This window comes from Salvelinus namaycush, chromosome 29, assembly GCF_016432855.1.
Source record: "Salvelinus namaycush isolate Seneca chromosome 29, SaNama_1.0, whole genome shotgun sequence".
In the NCBI taxonomy this organism is placed as follows: Eukaryota; Metazoa; Chordata; class Actinopteri; order Salmoniformes; family Salmonidae; genus Salvelinus; species Salvelinus namaycush.
Genome location: NC_052335.1, coordinates 24,420,285 through 24,432,149, shown reverse-complemented (window position 1 = coordinate 24,432,149; position 11,865 = coordinate 24,420,285).

Sequence of the window (11,865 nt, the reverse complement as noted above, 5' to 3'; positions counted from 1 at the left end):
AATTCCTGACATTTAATCCTAGTAAAAATTCCCTGTCTTAGTTCAGTTAGGATCACCACTTTCTTTTAAGAATGTGAATTGTCAGAATAATAGAGATTTATTTCAGCTTTTATTTCTTTCATCACATTCCCAGTGGGTCAGAAGTTTTTATACACTCACTTAGTATTTGGTAGCATTGCCTTTAAATTGTGTAACTTGGGTCAAACGTCTCGGGTAGCCATCCACAAGCTTCCCACAATAAGTTGGGTGGATTTTGGCCCCTTCCTCCTGACAGAGCTGGTGTAACTGAGTCAGGTTTGTAGGCCTCCTTGCTCGCACACGCTTTTTCAGTTCTGCCCACCCATTTTCATGGGATTGATGTCAGGGCTTTGTGATGGCCACTCCAATACCTTGACTTTGTTGTTCTTAAGCCATTTTGCCACAACTTTGGAAGTATGCTTGGGGTCATTGTCCGTTTGGAAGACCCATTTGCGACGGTGTTCTTCGGCTTGGAAGCATCCCCCTTTTTCCTCCAAACATAACGATGGTCATTATGGCCAAACAGTCCTATTTTTGTTTCATCAGAGGACATTTCTCCAATAAGTAGGATCGTTGACCCCATGTGCAGTTGCAAACCATAGTCTGGCTTTTTTTATGGTGGTTTTGGAGCAGTGGCTTCTTCATTGCTGAGGGGCCTTTCAGGTTATGTCGATATAGGACTTGTTTTACTGTGGAAATAGATAATTTTGTACCTGTTTCCTCCAGCATCTTCACAAGGTCCTTTGCTGTTGTTCTGGGATTGATTTGCACTTTTCACATCAAAGTACGTTCATCTCTAGGATACAGAACGTGTCTCCTTCCTGAGCGGTATGATGGCTGTGTGGTCCCATGGTGTTTATACTTGCGTACTATTGTTTGTACAGATGAACATGGTACCTTCAGGCGTTTGAAAATTGCTCCCAAGGATGAACCAGACTTGTGGAGGTCTACAATTTTTTTTTCTGAAGTCTTGGCTGATTTCTTTTGATTTTCCCATGTCAAGCAAAGAGGCACTGAGTTTGAAGGTAGGCCTTGAAATACATCCACAGGTACACCTCCAATTGACTCAAATTATGTCAATTAGCCTATCAGAAGCTTCTAAAGCCATGACATCATTTTCTGGAACTTTCCAAGCTGTTTAAAGGCACAGTCAACTTAGTGTATGTAAACTTCTGACCCACTGGAATTGTGATACCGTGAATTAGAAGCGAAATAATCTATCTGTAAACAATTGTTGGAAAATTACTTGTGTCATGCATGAAGTAGATGTCCTAACCGACTTGCCAAAACTATAGTTTGTTAACAAGAAATTAGTGGAGTTGTTGAAAAACTAGTTTTAATGTCTTTAATGACTTTCAACTTCAATTGTGTGTGTGTATATATATATATAGAAAGGTCCGGCCTGCCAGACACCTAGGTCAGGCCTGCCAGACAGACAAACGGCCGGTTTTAGCTAACCAACCAGTTATCCGCTATCCTAGGTGTCCAGCTGGTCAGATTGGTATGCCGGACCTAGCTATCTTGCTGGTCGTCCGGACCTAGCGATATGGTCTGTGTGCCGGCCCGACCTAGCTGTCTGGCCGGCCTGGACGTACGTATCTGGCAGGCTGGACCTAGCTATCTGGTCGTCCTACCGGTCCTGGCTATCCGGCCAGACAGGATCAGTCGGCTGGCCAGATAGGTCCTGTTGGCAGGCCGGATGGGACCGCTAGATGGGCCCTGTCGGCCAGATAGGACCAGTCTGTCTTCCAGATTGGTCCAGTCGGGTGGCCAGATGCTACCAGTCGGGTGGCCAGATGCTACCAGTCGGCTGGCCAGATGCTACCAGTCGGCTGGCCAGATGCCACCAGTCGGCTGGCCAGATGCCACCAGTCGGCTGGCCAGATGCCACCAGTCGGCTGGCCAGATGCCACCAGTCGGCTGGCCAGATGCCACCAGTCGGCCGGCCAGATGCCACCAGTCGGCCGGTCAGATGGTACCAGTCGGCCGGTCAGATGGTACCAGTCGGCCGGTCAGATGGTACCAGTCGGTTGGCCAGATGGTACCAGTCGGTTGGCCAGATGGTACCAGTCGGCCAGTCAGATGCTACTAGTCGACTGGCCAGATAAGGACCAGTCAGCCGCCCAGATAGTAACAGTCGGCCTGACAGATTGGTCCAGTCGGCCTGCCAAATAGGTAGGTCTGGCTGGGCTTCCGGCTAGATAGGTCCACCCAGACCTAGCTGTCTGACCAACTGGCCGAACATAACTATCTGGCCAGCCCGTTATCTGCTATTCTAGGTGTCCGGCTGGCCAGGTAGCTATGCCTGACCTAGCTATCTTCCCGGTTGTTTGGACCTAGTGATATGGTCAGTGTGCCGGCCTGACCTACCTGTCTGGCCGGCCTGCCGGACCTACCTATCTGGCAGGCCGGACCTAGCTGTCTGGCCGGCCGACCGGTCCTGGCTAAATTCCCAATCTGGCCCTCATACCATCATGGCACACCTAATCATCCCCAGCTTCCAATTGGCTCATTCATCTCCCCTCCTCTCTCCTTTAACTATTCCCCAAGTCGGCCCGGCCGGCCAGATAGGACCAGCTACCAACCGGCCAGATAGCTAGGTCACATCGCACATCGTCCACCGCTCCCGAGTATACTACTTGCCAATGTCCAGTCTCTTGACAACAAGGTAGACGAAATCCGAGCAAGGGTTGCCTTACAGAGAGACATCAGAGATTGCAACATTCTCTGCTTCACGGAAACATGGCTCACTCGGGATACGTTATCAGAGTCGGTACAGCCACCTGGTTTCTTCACGCATCGTGCCGACAGAAACAAACATCTCTCTGGTAAGAAGAAGGGCGGGGGTGTATGCCTTATGATTAACGAGTCCTGGTGTGATCATAACAACATACAGGAACTCAAGTCCTTTTGTTCACCTGACCTAGAATTCCTTGCAATCAAATGCCAGCCGCATTATCTACCAAAATAATTTTCTTCGACGGCGCTGAAAGACCTTCATTGGACTCTATGTAAACTGGAAATCACATATCCCAAGGCTGCATTTATTGTAGCTGGGGATTTTAACAAGGCTAGTCTGAAAACAAGGCTCCCTAAATTTTATCAGCATATCGAATGTGCGACCAGGGCTGGCAATATTCTGGATCATCGTTACTCTAACTTCTGCAACGCATACAAAGCCCTCCCTCGCCCTCATTTCGGCAAATCTGACCACGACTTCATTTTGTTGCTCCCAGCCTATAGACAGAAACTAAAACAGGAAATGCCCGTGCTCAGGTCTGTACAACGCTGGTCCGACCAATCTGATTCCACACTTCGAGATTGCTTCGATCACGTGGACTGGGATATGTTCCGGATAGCGTTGAACAACAACATTGATGTATACGCTGATTCGGTGAGCGAGTTTATTAGCAAGTGCATCGGTGATGTTGTACCCACGGCGACTATTAAAACCTTCCCCAACCAGAAACCATGGACTGATGGCAGCATTCGCGCAAAACTGAAAGCGCGAACCATTGCTTTTAATCAGGGCAATGCGACTGGAAACATAACCGACTACAAACAGTGTAGCTATTCCCTCCGCAAGGCAATCAAACAAGCTAAGTGTCAGTATAGAGACAAAGTAGAGTCGCAATTCAACGGCTCAGACACGAGAGGTATGTGGCAGGGTCTACAGTCAATCACGAACTACAAAAATAAAACCTGCCCCATCGCGGACCCCGATGTCTTGCTCCCAGACAAACTAAACAGCTTCTTTGCTTGCTTTGAGGACAATACATTGCCACCGACACGGCCCGCTACCAAAACCTGCGGGTTCTCCTTCACCGCAGCCAACGTGAGTAAAACATTTAAATGTGTTAACCCTTGCAAGGCTGCCGGCCCAGACGGCATCCCAAGCCGCGTCCTCAGAGCATGCGCAGACCAGCTGGCTGGTGTGTTTACGGACATATTCAATCAATCCCTATCCCAGTCTGCTGTTCCCACATGCTTCAAGAGGGTCACCATTGTTGCTGTTCCCAAGTAAGCTAAGGTAACTGAGCAAAATGACTATCGCCCCGTAGCACTCACTTATGTCATCATGAAGTGCTTTGAGAGACTAGTCAAGGATCATATTACCTCCATCCTACCTGACACCCTAGACCCACTCCAATTTCCTTACCGCCCCAATAGGTCCACTGATGACGCAATCACACTGCACACTGCCCTAACCCATCTGGACAAGAGGAATACCTATGTAAGAATGCTGTTCATCGACTACAGCTCAGCATTTAACACCATAGTATCTTCCAAACTTGTCATTAAGCTCGAGACCCGTGGTCTCGACCTCGCCCTGTGCAACTGGGTCCTGGACTTTCTGACTGGACGCCCCCAGGTGGTGAGGGTAGGAAACAACATCTCCACCCCGCTGATCCTCAACACTGGGGCCCCACAAAGGTGCGTTCTTAGTTAGCCCTCTCCTGTACTCCCTGTTCACCCATGTCTGCATGGCCATGCACGCCTCCAACTCAATCATCAAGTTTGCAGACGACACTACAGTGGTAGGCTTGATTACCAACAACGACGAGACGGCCTACAGGGAAGAGGTGAGGGCCCTCGGAGTGTGGTGTCAGGAAAATAACCTCACACTCAACGTCAACAAAACAAAGGAGATGATCTTGGAAACAGCAGAGGGAGCACCCCCTATCCACATCGACGGGACAGTAGTGGAGAAGGTGGAAAGTTTTAAGTTCCTCGACGTACACATCACTGACAAACTGAAATGGTCCACCCACACAGACAGCGTGGTGATGAAGGCGCAACAGCGCCTCCTCAACCTCAGGAGGCTGAAGAGGCGCAACAGTGCCTCTTCAACCTCAGGAGGCTGAAGAAATTTGGCTTGTCACCAAAAACACTCACACACTTTTACAGATGCACAATCAAGAGCATCCTGTCGGGCTGTATCACCGCCTGGTACGGCAACTGCTCCGCCCACAACCGTAAGGCTCTCCAGAGGGTAGTGAGGTCTGCACAACGCATCACCGGGGGCAAACTACCTGCCCTCCAGGACACCTACACTACCCAATGTCACAGGAAGGCCATAAAGATCATCAAAGACAACAACCACCCGAGCCACTGCCTGTTCACCCTGCTATCATTCAGAAGGTGAGGTCAGTACAGGTGCATCAAAGCTGGGACCGAGAGACTGACAAACAGCTTCTATCTCAAGGCCATCAGACTGTTAAACAGCCATCACTAACATTGAGTGGCTGCTGCCAACATACTGACTCAAATCTCTAGCCACTTAATAATTACAAATTGGATGTAATAAATGTATCACTAGTCACTTTAAACAATGCCACTTTATGTATTGTTTACATACCCTACATTACTCATCTCATATGTATATACTGTACTGTGTACCATCTACTGCATCTTGCCTATGCCGTTCGGCCATCGCTCATCCATATATTTATATGTACATATTCCTATTCATTCCTTTACACTTGTAAAGGTTAGATTGTTAGATATTACTGCATGGTCGGAACTAGAAGCACAAGCATTTCGCTACACTCACATTAACATCTGCTAACCATGTGTATGTGACCAATAACATTTGCTTTGATTTGACTGGTCTGCTTGCCAGATAGGTCCAAAATGGGTCCAGTCATCCAGCCAGATAGTACCAGTCGGCCAGCCAGTCGGTCCAGTCGGCCAGATAGGACCAGTCAACCAGATGGAACATTTCACCCTTGTATATGGGGTTCTAAAACTAAGGCGATGCATACACTAGTCATGGCTTTCATCTAATGGAAAGATATACCCAGAAGTAGGTGGTAGCCTAGAGGTTAAGAGCTTTGGGCCAGTAACCGAAAGGTCGCTGGTTTGAATCCCCAAGCCGACTAGGTGAAAATTCTGTTCATGTGTCCTTGAGCAAGGCACTTCACCCTAGTTGCTCTGGATAAGAGTGTCATGGAAGTATTTGAAACTTTGTTTCCACTTGGTTAAAATAACATTATGAAAGGTTCGGATGAGACAGTGCACTTTACTGAGTTATAATGTACGTGTCGTGTACATAGCCTGACCATAGCAAGTAAGTGTAGGCTGAGTTTGTCATCTGAAATCCAGAAAAAAGCTCAATTTAAGATATAGTCATAATTATTATAATATTTATAATTCATTTCATTTTTAAAGTGCTTTTCTCACAGCCAAGACGTTGAAGAAAATAAAAAATGTAATAATAAAAACAATCCAAAACACAAAACATTGTAAGCAGACAACAATCAAAGCTATATACAGGAGTTGTCAGATCTGGTGAACAGGAAAACATAATTATTAGTTGTTTTAGCTGTTTCTTAAATGAGGCCAGAGCCCTGACAGTGACTGGAAGTGTGTTCCACAGCTGAGGAGGTGCGCAACTGAAAGCCCTGTCACCCATAATTTTTTGTTTGCTGTGGAGCTGCTGAAGGGAGACGGACCTGGAGGAGTGGTTGGATGGTCTGCTGTGGGGCTGCTGAAGAGAGGGACCTGGAGGGGTGAAGGGTGTGTGTGGAGCTGGTGGAAGGGAACCTAGAGGAGTGAAGGGTGCGTGTGGAGCTGGTGAAGGGGGACCTAGGAGAGTGAAGGGTGCGTGTGGAACTGGTGAAGGGGAACCTGGAGGAGTGAAGGGTAGTCTGCTGTGGGGCTGCTGAAGGGAGATGGACCTGGAGGAGTTAAGGGGGGTCTGCTGTGGGGCAGCTGAATGGAGATGGACCTGGAGGAGTGAAGGGCGCGTGTGGAGCTGGTGAAAGGGGACCTAGAGGAGTGAAGGGTGCGTGTGGAGCTGGTGAAGGGGAACCTGGAGGAGTTAAGGGGGGTCTGCTGTGGGGCTGCTGAAGGGAGATGGACCTGGAGGAGTTAAGGGGGGTCTGCTGTGGGGCAGCTGAATGGAGATGGACCTGGAGGAGTGAAGGGTGCGTGTGGGACAGGAGGGTAGGATGAGTCCAGACAGGTACTTGGGTCCAGAGTTGTGAGTAGCTTGGTAGGTGTGAACCAGGATTTTTCTATGTAATATTTGTATTATTTAGTGGTTTTAGACAGATTCACAACAACAGATAAATACATTTACCACCCCCCCAAAACTGATAATATATGCAGTATCAAGTCAAATTTATTTATAAAGCCCTTCGTACATCAGCTGATATCTCAAAGTGCTGTACAGAAACCCAGCCTAAAACCCCAAACAGCAAGCAATGTAGGTAAGGAAGCACGGTGGCTAGGAAAAACTCCCTAGAATGGTCAGAACCTAGGAAGAAACCTAGAGAGGAACCAGGCTATGAGGGTTGGCCAGTCCTCTTCTGGCTGTGCCGGGTGGAGATTATAACAGAACATGGCCAAGATGTTCAAATGTTCATAGCTGTGCTTTCAGAGTACCGCTCCTGTTGTCTCTAGAGAGTTGAAAACAGCAGGTCTCGGACAGGTAGCACGTCTGGTGAACAGGTCAGGGTTCCATAGCCGCAGGCAGAACAGTTGAAACTGGAGCAGCAGCACAGCCAGGTGGACTGGGGACAGCAAGGAGTCATCAGGTCAGAGAGAGAGAGAGAGAGATTAAATTCACACAGGACACCGGATAAGACAGGAGAAATACTCCAGATATAACAGACTGACCCTAGCCCCCCGACACATAAACTACTGCAGCATAAATACTGAAGGCTGAGACAGGAGGGGTCGGGAGACACTGTGGCCCCATCCGACGATACCCCCGGACAGGGCCAAAAAGTTTGATGTTACAGTACCAGTCAAAAGTTTGAACACACCTACTCATTCAAGGGTTTTTATTATTTGAACTATTTTCTACATTGTAGAATAATAGTGAAGACATCCAAACTATGAAATAACACATATGGAATCATGACGTAACCAAAAAAGTGTTAAACAAATCAAAATATATTTTATATTTGAGATTCTTCAAAGTAGCCACCCTTTGCCTTGATGACAGCTTTGCACACTCTTGGCATGGTTCCCACCATTTAATGACTTTTGGAGTTGCCTGAGGGGCAGCCTGCGGAACTGAACAGTGTCCTTTATCATCCAACTCCGGGTGTGCGTGTTTTACTGCACTCATTTGGAATGCACACAATAGACTTTAGTTTGTTAAATAGTCTCGTACCGCCTCGTCGTCTGCATTCTTTTTGTAGGATCCCGTATTGAACGTTGCTTTTCTTGAGCTCCGTAAAAGGGTTAATCTGTGAAACGGCTGAAGAATCCTTCTGAATAATAAATGAAGGTTGCTGCCATTTCTGAATCTTTTGGTCCAGCCTTTGGTCCAATAGATGAGATGAGGATCTAGGAAGATCTTCTGTAGCTAGGCTGGTATATTTTAATCCAAACAATTAGCTAGTGTATTGGAGAAATGGAGAAGTAGCCAAATATGATAGCTAATTTAACGATGATGATTTAAATAACTAGATTCCTGTGTTCTATACTTGATAAACTATCAAAAAAACTAAAGGTTGTTAAAAACAATGCACATTACAAACACTTAAAACAAATAATGAAGTATAATTTTGCAGGAGTGAACTACCAAGACTGTCACTAGGCGCCACGGCAACCATGGAACTATGCACAGTCTTCTACAACTGTTCAGAATGATAAACTATTTGCATATTTGGGATATGATTTATCGAAGATGCACAAGTGAGCAACGCACAATAATCAATCTTCTTTTCAGTGTCTGAAAAAAGGCAATGGGATTGAGATCCACCATGGAAACGACCTGTCTGTTCCAATTAAAAGTGTACTTTTCCCCATTTACCATAACACTAAACAATAACACAAAGTGGGTCTTCCTAGGCATCACCGTAGAACCATGGTGGATTTGACTGTGGTCATAAATTACGAGCAGACAAGGGGTGATTGCTCCTCAAAGGGAGAACAAGTGGATGAGACAGGTTTAGAGAGAATTATTAAAATGAATTGCTCTTGTTTGCAGAGAGAAAGAGGATTGTGAGATGACGGGCTCCATAGAATGGGATGGGTAATTCTTCTTCCCCCAACATATTTATGTGTCCAGAGTTAATTCCCTTATTCACAGAGACAAACTCAGAGTTACTCTGTGTGCTTTCCCCTCATCCTCACCTCTTCTATCCTCTCCCCTCCTCTCTGTCTGCAGGCATCTATGATTGACTTTGACAGAGTAACAGTATTGAGAAGTGATATAGAAGGCATTTGGAACGCCATTCAATACAGAGTCTAATTAAGCTCTATGACTTACAGTACATGGCTTTGATATGAGGCCCCCATATCAAAAAATCTACTTGAGAGACAACAAAACAGTATCCCCTTTCATGGTGCAATATATATATTTTTTTATCACCGTTGGAAATCTTTTGTTTGTTGTTTGCTTTTAAAAGGAACATGAATATAAACAATTGGGATTCAAATTAGGCCAGAGTTGCAATGGTTGCTGGTAGGATTTTAATACATAGTAGATTTAGCTATGCAAAATAATCTCTTTGATCGTTTAAACTAAAAAATATTTCTGCCAGTTATCAAATGAAACTCTTGCAACTAACATATTCAAAAGATGCAGTGTAACCCCCAGGAGGAGTCAACAGCCACCTCCTCAGCATCAAGAGCCAAACCTTGCTTGTTTGTCTGCTCCATGTAGTTAACTCCCTGATTAATTCTCTCAGAAATCACACTCTGCAAATTTTTCTGCAGATCAACCAATCACTTAAAGTCTTATCTGCAAATGTCACTGTGCGTCTGAGGAAAGTGCCCAGGGAGGAAAGACAATCAGACTCTCTCTGTCACCATCCAAATGCTGGCCTTTCCTTATCACAGGAAAAAAGGCACGGGAAGGCTATTTTTCAGAGCCCCTAATGTGCCGGCCAAAATGAAGGAGTGTTTCCAGGAGTGATTCACCATAGAAATGGACTAGTCTTTAGAAAAGAATAAGCAGATAGTACACAGGAGGTATAGCATTTTCTTGTGTTTTACTGCCGACCTGGAAAAAGGATGTTTTTGAAGGGATAAAAAAAGAACACCCTGTCAATTAAATTAGCTTGCATTAGTCAAGGTTGTGTCGTGTCGAAATTGGATTCGGACATGAATGTCCATCTTGCATCCTTTTTTAACAAAATCATTTCCAATCTCAGGTAGCAATCTAGATGAGATCAGAGGTGCGGTTGACATAAATGTGTGTGTGTGTGGGGGGGGGGGGGGGGGCTTATTAACCAATCATGTTTCACAATCATATCAGTCCTACTTTGATCCTTTGTGTACTCTGAAAGTGATTGTGGTGGTCCATATCTAATCTGATATAGTCTTGCAGATACACCTTATTTGATCAAGTCAGGCATGAATTTAAACCAGAACACCACTGATTCTCACAAGGCACTACAGGAAGTTGAGAAACTCCAATCTCTGTCATCCTTGTAAGTGTATGCTATTTCATGTTACCTTATAGATCAAAGTCAGACAACATAGATATAGTATGAGCTGTGCTTAATGAGGAAGAACAGAACTAGATTATGACAGACAACCACCAATTCTCAAGCATGCACATAATTATAATTCCCTCTCATCAGACAGACAATTCACCTAAATCAGTTACATTTACTTTATTTACCAGATGGACAATCAACAACTCACAACAACAATAGCGACCTCTGTTGTCTTCAAAATAGAAATGTCATGTGAGTGGAGGAGGTGGAGTCCAAGAGAGACTGAGTATAATTACATGTGTGGTGGGTCAGGCCAGGTTCACAGTCAGGGCCAGCTCCAAAAGGGACATCATGAGTGTGTGGGTGGCTGACCTGATGGATGGACTTCTCCCTGGCTGGCCCTGCCTGGTCATATTGATCCTGCCAGGCATAATTGCCCATAGGGCTCTGGTCAGAAGTAGTGCACTAAATAGGGAAAAGGCCCTGGTCAAAAGTAGTGAACTAAAAAGGGAATAGGTTGCCACTTGGAATGTAGTCTGGGACTCCAGGGGATCGAGCTAGGAGGGCCATCCATCATTCCTATCCCGGGGCCCCACCACCATATTTTAATCACTCCTCGATTGGTGGCCGATGATAAATACCTGGTGGCGGTGGCCGGCAGACAGCCGTGGGAAGGGAAGAGGACACTGCCTGGCCATGCGGTAGCCTTCATTAGCAGTTTTAGCCAGGCCACTGTGGTTCTGACCTGCCATTAGGGATCTCTTTTTTTCTCTCTCTCTCTCTGGTTGTGAGTGGCTGGGTCCTGAGAGGACCCGGGCAGGTGCTGCTTTTGCAGGATCAAGGTCATCACACAGGACAGGACAGGACAGAGCAGGACTGGACAGAGCAGGACAGGACAGAGCAGCCAGGCGTGTGAGTCCCAAATGGCACCCTATTCCCTATATAGTGCATTACTTTTGACCAGAGCCCTATTGACCACGATCAGATTAAGATGCCATTTGGGACGTAACCTGCCTGGGACAGTGACAGCTTTCTTTAGCTCCCATCACGCTGGCATGGCTGGAATATGAACATCTGGAACCACATCAAATGTGCACTCAGGAGAACAGGCAATATTATCAAAGGGTGCAAATGAAGATTGAGTGTCCGCCGAGCATCTGTGTTCTGCAGGTGGGAAACAGGGATCTGTCTAGAAACCTCATCTACTGGGTTATCTATTTAACATGTAGAGCTTCTTCATTCTTTGATTGACATAACATAACACAGACCCCCCCTGTACTGTAGGCCCACATTGAGGCACCAGAGCTAAACTACTAAACTAATCAGCTATGCTAATTACAGTCACTGATTTCCTTTTTTAAATATTTAACAGTAGGCTATTTGGCTTTCCTTTACAGTCATGAACTTGTCCAGCCCTTATTTATTTTAAGTGACTGTCTTTAGC